This window comes from Coregonus clupeaformis, chromosome 5 (genome assembly GCF_020615455.1).
Source record: "Coregonus clupeaformis isolate EN_2021a chromosome 5, ASM2061545v1, whole genome shotgun sequence".
NCBI classification, from domain to species: domain Eukaryota; kingdom Metazoa; phylum Chordata; class Actinopteri; order Salmoniformes; family Salmonidae; genus Coregonus; species Coregonus clupeaformis.
This window is the reverse complement of record NC_059196.1, coordinates 1,974,877-1,987,902: the sequence shown is the minus strand read 5'-3', so window position 1 is coordinate 1,987,902 and position 13,026 is coordinate 1,974,877. Positions and strand designations below refer to the sequence as shown.

General features: G+C 42.2%; 1 protein-coding gene across 3 annotated transcripts in view; it reads right to left on the bottom strand.

Moving 5' to 3' along the window:
• The window catches only part of LOC121558353 (galactosylgalactosylxylosylprotein 3-beta-glucuronosyltransferase 1), a 114,255-nt gene that overhangs the window by 29,543 nt on the left and 71,686 nt on the right, over window positions 1–13,026 (bottom strand). For 2 of the 3 annotated variants that reach the window (XM_041871754.2, XM_041871770.2), the window contains exon 2: window positions 12,492–12,741. The exons of the other annotated variant lie outside the window; for it this stretch is intronic. The gene's annotated coding sequence lies outside the window, so the exon portion shown is untranslated. The remainder of the gene's footprint in view (window positions 1–12,491; window positions 12,742–13,026) is intronic. 3 annotated transcript variants of the gene reach the window in all.

The window sequence follows — 13,026 nt, the reverse complement described above, 5'->3', positions numbered from 1 at the left end:
TCCTTATAGCACTGCAGGATAAAGAGAGATGTTTCTTTTTCTATATATTAAACGTTTTGAAGGATTTATTTCAGGTAAACCTACTGCAGCCAATTCATCCAATGTAACTGACACAGTTTCAGCAATTAATAAACGGGTTGGTTGTTTAGCAACAAAACCGACGCGTGCCCAACTATAGGGCAAAACTGACAGGGTTTTATAAACTATATTTCGTCTCCAATATTCATTGAAAACATAAATACATTTACACAGTGAGCACGTGTTGTCTCTCAAATACATTGTTGCAGTTGTTGATTAGCTAGCTAGCGAATTTGAGCAATATTAGCATGGACGTGACATCAGTCAAAACACCTCAAATCAAAACATGGTATCAAGAACAAGATAAAACTAGCTGAAACGAGCCACCTATGATTCCCCACATGGCAGCTTCTTGTTATTGTTGCTAGCTATCTGGCCATCCAGAATCAAAACAACACACGGCCTTCTGGACCATTGAAGCGTGCGCATCGTTTTAGTGACGTTGTCAGCTAACCCGTCTATAGATAGAGAATGTAGAGTTGAAGCATTTGCTCAGAAACTTCAATGTGTACTCTGCACAGACTGGGATGTTAACATTTTGAGAAGCAATGACATTTAAAACCCCTTGGTGAAATGCAAAATAAGTGTCACACCGGACATGTGTTAATTAAATAGTCCTATTTGTTTAGTTAATCCAGGGGCTTAACTGAAAATGACTCGTCTTAAGTTTAAGTTCACTTCTTAACGAGGGGCCTCTGACATTTCAACACTCATCTCTCCATACTCCACTGTTTTTGCCAGAGGTGTGGACTCGAGTCATGTGACTTGGACTCGAGTCAGACTCGAGTCATGAATTTGATGACTTCAGACTCGACTCGACAAAATGTACAAAGACTTGCAACTCGACTTGGACTTTAACATCAATGACTCGTGACTTCACTTGGACTTGCGCCTTATGACTCGAGAAGACTTGCTACTTCCCATGAAAACTGGGGAAAAAAAAATTTCACACGGCCGCGCCGCTCTCCGTTTATCTGCATCTGTGAAAAAAAATGTGCACCGTCCACCTGTATGCATACAGAGAGCGCGCGCTGCCTGCACGTTATCCAATCACTGTAGTCCCACGTTGTTTTGATTCGACAGCATCTAAGCAGGCACATTGCAAGACAACCAATGAAGCACATCAAGCAACAACGCGCCAGTTGTCAAAATGATACCGAAGATAGTTTGGTTTGGCTATAAAAATTACGAGGTAGTCGACAAAAAACGAGTTGCAATCTGCAAAACATGCGGATCGAAGATTACAGACGGAGCTGCCACAACGTCCAACTTTGTTCGACACCTGAAGTTGCACAAAGAAAGGTAAGTTTTGAACGAATGCTACGCACCTTATCGGATGTACCGTAACTTACTAGCTAGCTGCTGCATATTTACTGTATCAACGAGACAAACGCACGTCTCCCTTGCTGGTTCATGCTTACAAAAATATGGATTTTTGAACTGCTATTATATGGACATTCTAAAACGCTTTCGTGAAAAAACGCTTAACGTTCTTTAATGTACTAAGACAGTGTTATTAAAAGACCAAACTCTGTAAATATCATATTAATAAAGTATACTATGTACAAAACATCAGATGAGCCCAGAATATGAACGCAAACACGTTTAATAACACGTTGCGTTTTCCTCCCATAGAAAACTATTATAAGAAAAGGCTTAACGTGTCTTAATATACTGAGACAGTAATATTAAAAGACCAAACTATAAATATCATATTAATAAAGTATACTAAATGTACAAAACATCAGATGAGGCCAGAATATGAACGCAAACACGTTTAACAACACGTTAAGTGTTTTCCTCCCATAGAAAACCATTATAAGAAAAGGCTTAACATGTCTTATGTAGGCTACTATGTATTCTGGGCTCATCTGATGTTTTGTACATAGTATACTTTATTGATATGATATTTATATAGTTTGGTCTTTTAATAACACTGTCTTAGTACATAAGACACGTTAAGCCTTTTCTTATAATGGTTTTCTATGGGAGGAAAACGCAACGTGTTATTAAACGTGTTTGCGTTCATATTCTGGGCTCATCTGATGTTTTGTACATAGTATGCTTTATTAATATCATATTTGCAGAGTTTGTTCTTATAATATTACTGTCTTAGTATATTAAGCATTAAGCAACGTTAAGCGTTTTAGAATTCAGTTTCAGAGTTGCTGGTGTGCTGCCTCATTGAGGTCGTTTATGTAATTTTGGTTAATCACAACTAAGCAGAACTGTCGCTGAAGACAAAATATCACAATTAAACAATGAATGCACCCCCTTTCACAACTCGGATGTAGTTGGTGCATCCCTAAACCCATCCAAGTACAACAGGAAACATAGTAAGACGTATACATTGTAAAGAGGAAAATGATAACACAGTCACAGTAGATCCACCATTAGCCTTCCCTTTTCATATCATGCCCAAACAGCAGACAGCGCATGGACAGAGTGCTACCGTAGTCTACAGTAGGTCTGTGAGGCAGCGCACCACTGGGATATATACAGTATATAATAAAATAATAACGATTATAGTAGTAATGTTCAGAGATGCAATAGATTATTATAGTGCAGTTCTTAACTAATGGGAATATTGTTTAGCTTATTTTTGGTTTAATTTGGTTTACTTTAGTTATTTAATTTATTCAATTATTTTGTTTTTCTATACTTTTCATGCCAACTTGCCATGGCCCCCCTAGAACCCCCTCGCGGCACCCAAGGGTCCCCGTCCCCACTTTGAAAACCACTGCTATAAAGCATATGACTTCAGTTTCTTGAGGGAAAGGGCTTTCTTATGAATTTTGAAGCAGTGAAAATATTCTTAATATTGCATACACTGAAACTGAAATGTATTATCGTAAACCGTAGTGTACAATAGGCAATGAATATTAACACAACAACATTGATATGAGTAAAGAGTAGTTTCAAATACAACATGTGTGGCTGTAAAGGATTTTCTGACATCTGTTTCATATTCTTCTCTGTTACAGGTATGAAGAATACCAGATGAACAAAATCATCGTAGATGAACCACAACAGCCTTCAATCTCACAATTCCTTGACACTCGTGTAGGGCGTTACAGCCTGACCCACCCACAGCAGAAGGCCATCTCCAATGCGATACTGTCTGACTTGATTATTGATTGCAATTTCCCTCTGTCTATTGTGGAAAATAAGAGCTTTCGTCACTTTCTGGCTGTGCTGGACAGCAAGTATACCCCAGTATGTCGCCGAACGCTGACCACAAAAACAGAGAGCCTTGCTGAGGAAAGTTAAAAACTCAATTGAGCAACACTGACCATGTTTCAGTCACTGTGGACATTTGGTCTGATCGAAAGATGAGGGGATTCCTTGGTGTCACTGTGCACTGGATGGAGCGAGATGCAGAGAGGGTACAGCTAAAGACTAATCTCTTGGCCTGCAACCGCTTCAAAGGCTCTCACACAGCAGAGCGAATCTGTGACCAATTTGAGGCAATATGTGATGAATACAACATCAAAGCTAAATTGGACTATATAATTAGTGACAATGCTGCTAACATGCGCAAGGCATTTACAGTCTGCTTCCCCAGCGAACAGGAGGAAGATGAAGATGCTGGAGATAATCTTGATGATCCTGAGCTATGGCATGACTTAACCCAAGAAGACCAGCAAACCGTCGATGCTGCTATGGCAAAGAAACAGCGCCTGCAGTGTTTTGCACACACATTGCAGCTGGTTGTGGGAGACGGTTTGAAAGAAACAAAAGCGGCATGTCCTTCTCTCTCCAAGTTATCAAAACTTAGCTCCCTGCTCCACACAAGCACAACGTTTAAAGACATCTTCGATGGTGAATTTGGGGAGCACAGAGGCATCCCTGCTGCAGTGAGCACGAGGTGGAATTCCACACTGCGGCAGGTAAAAGCAGTCCTTCATTGTGATCAGCAAAAGCTCTGCGCAGTTCTTGAGAAGGCCGGGCATAAAGAACTGTCATTCACACCACGAGAGTGGAATCTGCTGAAGGAGTTGGTGGACATCTTAAAACCGTTCGGAGAAGCAACTGATTTGACACAGGGGGAGAAAGTCATTACAATCAGTGCAGTTGTTCCATCCATCTTGTCCCTCAATCACCATCTTGAGAAGCTGAAGCCTCAAGTTCGTTTCCTGAGTGGCCTGGTCAGAGGTCTGCAGGCATCCCTGAAAAAAAGATTTCTTGGGATCTTCATTAATGTAAAAATGGCCCAGTCTCAAGAAGGGATCACTGCCCCCTTTTCAGACACAGTCTACCTGGAAAGCAGCTGCCTTGGATCCAGCCTTTTGTCTGCTGTGGATTGAGCCCCATGTGCTGGTCAACCGTGACATCAAGGCAGAGGTGGCACAACGAGTTAAAGGTAAATATTATTGACTTGCAATGCAACTTAAATGCAACGTACAATAATTTGATCTTAATCTGATATAGGATCTAATGTGATATTAATCTGACTTTAACAATAATAAAAAAATTTCAGTCTTGAACAGTATCATCAACATCAGAAATAAGGGCTCTTTTGTTTCTGCTGTTGTGACACGTTTTATTTTTATTTTTAGAATTGATCCTGCAAGATGCTGCAGAGACAGAGCAGCCTGTGCCGGTGCCTGCTGAAGAAGAACTAGAGGACATGGAAGGAGAAGGGCTGTTTGCTGCATACCATAAGAGGCAGAAAAGGGATGTTGGGACCCCACCAGCAGTACAGCTAAGTCACTACATTGACATGGCAGAAGGACAGAATGCCCTTTTGTTCTGGGCACTGAACAGTAAGACTCTTCCTTCACTCTTTCAAGTAGCCATCCGAGTCTTGGCAGTGCCTGCTTCTAGTGCTCCAGTGGAGCGAGTTTTCAGCCATGGTGGCATCATTCTGCGTCCCCATCGTGCACAAATGACTGACAGACTTTTGGCCAATTTGATCTTTGCAAATGCAATGCAGTATAGGGGCCTCCCTCCACCTGTCCACAGCACGCATGCGCGCACACACACTCACTCTCTGCTCATCACCTGTCCACACAGCCTCTCTCTCCTGTGGTAGGAGTTTCACATGGAGTAAGATCTGTTCATTTGCAGTGCAGGTTCCCACACTGTTTTTACTTCCAGAGCTTTGGTGTTTGTCCTTCCCCGTAAAACCATTCTCTCTCTCTCTCTCTCTCTCTCTCTCTCTCTCTCTCTCTCTCTCTCTCTCTCTCTCTCTCTCTCTCTCTCTCTCTCTCTCTCTCTCTCTCTCTCTCTCTCTCTCTCTCTCTCTCTCTCTCTCTCTCTCTCTCTCTGCATTGTTCTAGTGCAATATGCTGTTCAAATACAAGCATTTTTTTTGTGAAAATTAAATGTTATGTTTTTTGCTGTATTTGATTAATGTTATTGTATAAAAGGTTTAAATAAATACAAATCTTACAGACATACATGATTTGTATACATTTTATTTCTGTGGTAAGAGGACTTGAAATGACTCGAAACTAAAATGGTAGGACTTTGGACTCGACTTGAGACTTGATGGCTTTGACTTTTGACTCGACTTGGGACTTGCCTCATCTTTGACTCGACTTGACTCGGGACTCGAGGGCAAAGACTTGAGACTTACTTGTGACTTGCATAACAATGACTTTGTCCCACCTCTGGTTTTTGCCCTCTCAAATTACCAACTGGTTGGCATATATTTGTCAGCCCTTTTACCTCTGCTGTCCTTGTACATCAGCGGTGCGATCCAATACACAGAGTCACATTCCAAAGCGCTGGTAGGAACAGAAAAATGACACTTGCAGAACAGTGTTGACACAGCATTTTTGCATCTGCTGATGCTACGGAACAGTATACTGTCACTGGCTCGGCTGGAAGATGATTTAGCAGAGAGCTCACCATTGACTTTGATCACATGCCCTCCTCAGAGGCTAATAATCTAGTCAGGATAATCTATTCTCGCCAGCCATCATCAAATCTCGAGATAGCTATCTAATTTGAATGTCTGTAAATGAGACTAGGACAGTCAGATACATACAGTACAAGGAATAGAGGTAATGCACCAATTTGTAAGTCGCTCTGGATAAGAGCGTCTGCTAAATGACGTAAATGTAAACCATGGGATTGTTGAATATTTTAACTAACTGGTAGTCTAAAGATAACAAAGACGAATACACCATTCCATAATATACTGTACCTCTTCAGTGACACTGCCAGACAGTGCAACCATGCCAACATTCCTCTTCACGACCAGGTGGCGCTGAAACATCTGAGATGATTCCCTAATAAAACCCTTTGTTTCCAACCCCTATCCCTCCTAGACCCTTGCCAAGTAAAGCATTGCGATAAGATCACACAATCAAGACAGCGGGACAATTGTTCCTTCCTTCACACTGTCCATTACAGAAGCTATATCTGTCCTGTGGGAGCTGAGAGGCTGCAGTCTGTCTAGCCGGGAGTCTAAACCTTGGTGCACCAAGGGAACCCAGTAGCACTAATGAGGACCCCAGGGGATGCAGAATTACCAGAGAAAATGGAGCCAAAGGAAACGTCCAGCCGTAAATTCCAGGGGAAGGAGGTTGAATATTTCACTTTAATTAAGTTATGGGGGGTTATGGATGCTACCACGGCGACTGTAATCAGGTGTCATCAGCGCTGCATTCAATCACATAATCCTTTATCCGCAGACCTGGGACTTTTTCCTCCGTTAAGGCCTCCTGATTGGGCAATTCAAAGGCTTTTTTCCCCCCTCCCCTGCATGGTTTGTCACACAAATCCACCGATTTGGATTCTGACTTGATGTATGCCGTGTTTGAGATATTAATCCTATGTTACATTGAAATATTACCAATGACACAGTGGCAATGTTTGATCATTGTGATTATTATGCGGTCACCCGTTTTCTTCATCAGATGCCATCTATATGTTATGTCTATGCACATATCTGTCTGAGTGGGTGGGTGGTGATTATAATAAGAGTTAACGAGCATTTTGCTACACTTGCAATAACGTCTGCTAACCATGTGTATGTGACCAATACATTTGATTTGATTTGATATATTCACTGAACATTTTCCACTGTAAATGTCCTGTAAATCCTGGTTATAATCTGTTCCGGGATTGCCACAAATGATACTGGCAAGCTTGCGTGACCCGTCGGAATACAGTTGCCTCTTTAAGCTTGATGAATGAATGCATCTACTCTGAGTATATGGTTGACCCCATGTCCCTAACCTGTTAGACTAGAGTAATGATTCGTGCTGTGGTATTGATTGTACTCAACCCATTGCAGACAAGTCAGTGCAAATCGTTCATACAATTACAATAATGTAATAATGCTGTATGTTTAAGGGCATTATGTGGCCACTGACAGTATGCCCTGTTTAAAGCTGTGGATATGTTCTGTTGCCCAGCTCGTCCTTGTCTGGTGGGGAATGCAATAGTAGAATGCACACATTAGGAAGGGGAATGGCTCCTATTCTCTCACAGGCTGCCATATTGTGGTAAAGACCTTTACTCTGTGAATGAAAAGGGTCTAATGCTGCTCAAGCATTGATTGTAATTCCTTCTCCAATTCACAGGGCTCCAACTGAAGGGCACAGATTGATTTTACACATCTCAGGGCTAGAGGAGATTCAAGGTTTCTCCAGGCTCAACAATACACAGATCCCTGAGTTATGAGGAAAATCTCCACGGCTCAAATTGATCGCATGCAGTTCCTCTCCGCCTCATAACCAGAACAATCGGTTTCCATTCCTTGTAAGTGTATAAGGCTATGTGTATGTAATGTACCATAGTTGAACTTTACATTCCATATTCTTCATCCTGACTCATTAATAATGTCACAGTTTGTTTTTGTATTCCAACCAATACAATAGATTACAGTCACAGTACACTGTTACAGTACATTTGAATTGTTAAAAAAAAGCAACGCATGGCATGTGGTAATTGGTTTCCAACCCTGCTGTGTAATAGAAGTTTAGTAATCACTTGGGGCCTGAGAGCCAATCACTTGTTTTCAAACCCCAGAAACTGTAACATATGTTGAGCCAGAAAATGTAGCAGCTGAAATTGAGATTGCCTTAGTGGGGATTGTTACTGCTGTATTGCCGTGGGGCGCACTGCACTGCTGCCGAAAAGTTGGGCCTCCATCTCCCCCGGTCGGCTCCTACGGAGATGCAGAAAATCTGGGAGTTTTGTGTTTCAGATGTGGCTGACTGTCTCCACTCCCTCCCCTTTCTGACTGGCCCTGGGGTGTGATGGTGGGCTGTGAGGCTGTGATCTGCTGCAGTGTGATTAAGTCGCTTCATGCAGCAAGTCCATGAGATCTCACAGGCAGCGCCTCACAGCACAGCGCCTCAGCAGGGGGCTAGTTATCTCATCTTCCAGGGCTCACAGTGTGCAGGTAGTGTAGCACACTGCCAGCCAACTAGTTCTGGGGCACATCTATGCAGCACATAAAGTAGACTGAACATGTTCACTCCTTATTTGGTTCATCTTGATTTATACTGTTGTATATGGAGGAGTATGCATATTCAGACACATTAGTTTGAGCATAATTACTTTGCATACTAGAGGAAAATCTGGTTCAGTCTGCTATCCAACAGACACTGGGAGACAAATTCACCTTTCAGCAGGACAATAACCTGTAACACAAGGCCAAATATACAGTACACTGGAGTTGCTTACCAAGACGACATTGAATGTTCCTTAGTGGCCTAGTTACAGTTTTGACATAAATCGACTTGAAAGTCTATGGCAAGACTTGAAAATGGGTGTCTAGCAATGATCAACAACCAACTTGACAGAGCTTCAATCATTTTTTAAAGAATAATGTGCAAATATTGTACAATCCAGGTGTACAAAGCTCTTAGAGACTTACCCAGAAATACTAATAGCTGTGATCGCTGCCAAAGGTGAGTCTAACATGTATTGACTCAGGGGTGTGAATACTTATGTAAATTAGATATTTCTGTATAAAAATTTTCAATAAATGTTCTCAAATTTTAAAAACATGTTTTCACTTTGTCCTTAGGGGTTATTGTGAATTCAGGCTGTAACACAACAAAATGTGGAATAAGTCAAGGGGTATGAATACTTTCTGAAGTCTCTGTAACTGTAACTGTAATCCCCACATAAATAGGATCTCTCTCAAGACCTGAGCGGCAGCAAAGAATTCTCCAGGTTCTAAATAATCCTGTAATAATTGTTGTTTGGCCATTGATAATAAAAAGTGCATATGTTGAAATGCATGTGTCTGCCTATGTATTGTAGGGGCATTTACTGTATATTACAAAATGGCATGAGTGCACAATCTAGCCTTCATACTACTGGAAACAAAGTTTGCTTGATGTTATGTGCAGTCAGAGAGTGGGTGGGCCATTATAAACAAACAGCACATCACTTTTGATGGAAATGCCAAAGAAAGTGACAACCAATCCATGCGTTTCATTTCTCGTCCAAATCAATTTGCAATGTGTGACAGACCATGTAGCACTCTTGCCATAAGAAATAGCAATCTAAAGTGTTTTCATGGCAGTCGCCACATAAAAATGTCTAGTTCAGTTGTTTGTATGTCGCTTTAGTCTCCATCTCCTGAACTTGAATTGATGCTTGAGAAAATAACCATAATGTATTGACTATAATGTAGGTGGCAAAACCCTCTTAATTAATATGATGATTAAAGTACATTACTTCTCATATCTTTGATTACATGTTTTCCTGTTATTAAAGCCAGAGTCCTTAATTGAAACAATAGCAAATCGGTCACTCCGCCTGTTTTGGTAAAAAACTGAGGGATCAGCCTGGAGAAATGTAACAACTCTCAAATTCATAGACAGAGCTATGGATGCAAGGACTGACCATCCATGAGATCAAAATTATAGTTTTAACCATGTTTTGAGGCTATAAAGTGTTTGTTAACATTTTCATTGTTTACCAACATTGGAGTAAAGATGCAGTTGTGGAAAAGTTCATGGACTTTTTCCCCGTCACATGGAGAAATACAATGAACGCTTTTGGGGGCTGAGTTCTCACTCAATAATTTATGTTCCAATTTCTTATTCTACAAAAACCTCTGTCTCTGGGGTGTTTATTATCCAGCCCAAGGGAGAAACTCTGTACACTCCATCAGAATGAGAAATGCTGTTGCATCTGATATCAATTCTTCTGGGGTGGATGTGGGCTAACCTAAGGAAATATCTAAGTATGTACAGTATTTGTGTTGAGGGGATATCATGCTGTAATATTTGAGACCTTAGAAGCAGCATTATAAAGGGGTAGACCTCAAAAATCCATCTCCAGCACATTGCAGCAACCCAGCATCCTATCCCAAAAACCAGCTACCAACATGTGAGTGGTGAGGAATTACTATGCTAGCCATCTGTATTCTTGTCATTGTGGAGGTAATACCCTTCGAGTAATGTCACGATACTCAATTATTTTGTTGGCCATTTTTAAACCATGTTTATTTATTTAACAGGATTTACCCCCACATGCTTTGGGGTAGGGTTCGGGGGTCTGCAGGGCAGCTGTTGTATTTCTGCTGTTAATTAATAAGCAGGGTTGCTGAAGGGTCGCAGGCTGGGCTGCCAGGAAGTTGCACCCCTCTCTCTCCTACTCTCTCTCTCTATCTGCTCTGACACAGTGGGGGCGGATGTGTCTCCGTGGTCCTCCGCGGAGCTGGAAAGGACATCCTCTCAGTTTAATTCAGCTCAATCCCGGTCTCCCGGTGCTCTAGGACTCAGTGTGTGTGTGACTGCTCTCTCTCTCTCTCTCTCTCTCTCTCTCTCTCTCTCTCTCTCTCTCTCTCTCTCTCTCTCTCTCTCTCTCTCTCTCTCTCTCTCTCTCTCTCTCTATTTTCATTTGAATCTGTCAGGAGCAGTAATGATTCTTTCAGCATCTCATTTCACTGGGCCCACAGATTGGCAGAGCTAAACTAGCCCTCACAGCAGTCAATCACGGTCTATAAATCTATGACGGGAGACTACCAGATTGGTTGGTCTGAACTAATTGAACTCCCAACTATTTGGGAAATGAGAATGTAATTTATAGCACATTATTGTACAACACAGACAATATGTTATTTGCCTAGAACAGAATGTATCTACGGTTATAAAGACATTATAACACTACTTCTGTGCTTTTTCGTTACAGGGTAATTACTTTATAAATCACAATGATCCAATCCAGAGCAAAACAACACTCAACAGGAAGTCACATAGGTTTTGTGTGTGTAATACCACAGGAAACAATACAACAATCAAAAAACTAAAAAACATTGATTGCACCACCAGGAACAATACATCCGATATCCCGTTGTACCCTTTGTTTCTAACAATGAAGATCTCACGTAACAGGAATAGTAGTTGTCTCCCTGGGTACTGCAGTAAAATGATTTTATGTACGTTTTGTAGACAGCGTGCTGACCAGACTTATTTCAGCATTGTTTGTTTGTATCAGGCAAGGCGGGGGGAGAATGAGGAATGCCCAAGGCGTTTAAGTCGAGAAGCACAATATTTCCCTCTGTACCCAGGAGACAACAGGCGTTTTCCCTCCGCCAGCTTGCTCACTCCTCTCTCCCTCCTTCCACCTCTAAAGTTTATTTCTCCTGCTTTTCCATCACATTCACCTACACCTTCCTTCTTCCTTCCAGACCTCCTTCTCCTCTCCCCTCTCAAGCCGACGTCTACCTCTTCAACTCGGAGGTATCTGGCTCTAATAATACAGTATCAGGGCCGGGGGCTCACAGATGGTTGAAATAAGTGGATCTGTCAGATCATTTCGCCCCTGTCGTTTTCCTAATCCCTCCATCCCTGCATCTCCCTGTGAAAATGGGATAATGCACAGAGAGGAGGAGGGTGAGGAGGTAGCCCTGTTTGAACCTACATCATCCCACTTATCATGTCCCCTGATATAGACATGATTGTGTCATCACTTTTAAATTTAGCTGAAAATGCAAATAAATAATTCAGCAGTGCGTTTGTTCATCTGCTATGAAACAAAACAGTGGGCAACACGACACAGGGCAGCACGACAAAGGGCTGCATGACACAGGGCAGCACAACACAGGGCAGCACGACACAGGGCAGCACGACACAGGGCAGCACGACACAGGGCAGCATCGACATACGGCAGCACGAGCCTGACAGTTTCTGCTCAGTGTGTGATACACATACGGTAGTTTATGGAGGGATAAGAAACTGCACACCTGTTGGCAAGCCTCTGGCCACGTAATGGCTGCCTCCTGATATACAACTAATTCCATTGCATTTTTCTATAGGAAACTCAGTGTTAAAGGACATAGTTGTGCTCAGTTTTGGCTAGAGACAGTGCATTCCCTATGTACTGTACTTTCGCTCCTTTGGAAAATGACCAATGCGTGTGGCCAGAATGGCAGCTTTACCTCTGGTGAGAAATTAAGATTCATGTCAACATAGAGCAATGAAGATACTCACAATCAACAGTGTTCGGCCCGTCTGCAGCCAGCAAGGATCTCGTCTGTTTCTTTCTAGTGTGGTCTGCTAGTAACCCTGGCCTCTTAGTCCTCACACATCCCTTAATTGGACAAACTTGGAGAGCGGTAGTGATGGGCGCTGTGGCTGGTGACGAAGAGGAGTGGAACTTTGGCTCTGGAGCGTAGCAGGGCTAACAGTGCAGCTGGTGGCATCCAGACCATGTGCACTGTCACGTTGTAAGGGCAGGCTCCTACAGAAACATGAAGGGAGAGCAGGGAGTATTAGAATGGCCCTTCTCATTATAAAAAAAATGGGTCTCATTAAAGGACTAGGGTGGTATGATGACGCTTCAGTGGGCAGGGGTTGAGAACGACATAGCTGCCATTGGGTGGATGTTTTCTTCAGAGTTGTAGCCCTGATGATTTAGAGATACATTTTAGTTCACAGACACGCAGGAAATGAGGAGTATTTACATAGTTGGTCATGTGGGTGTGGCTAGAGAACAGCGCCCATGTACAGTTATTCAGGACCCAAG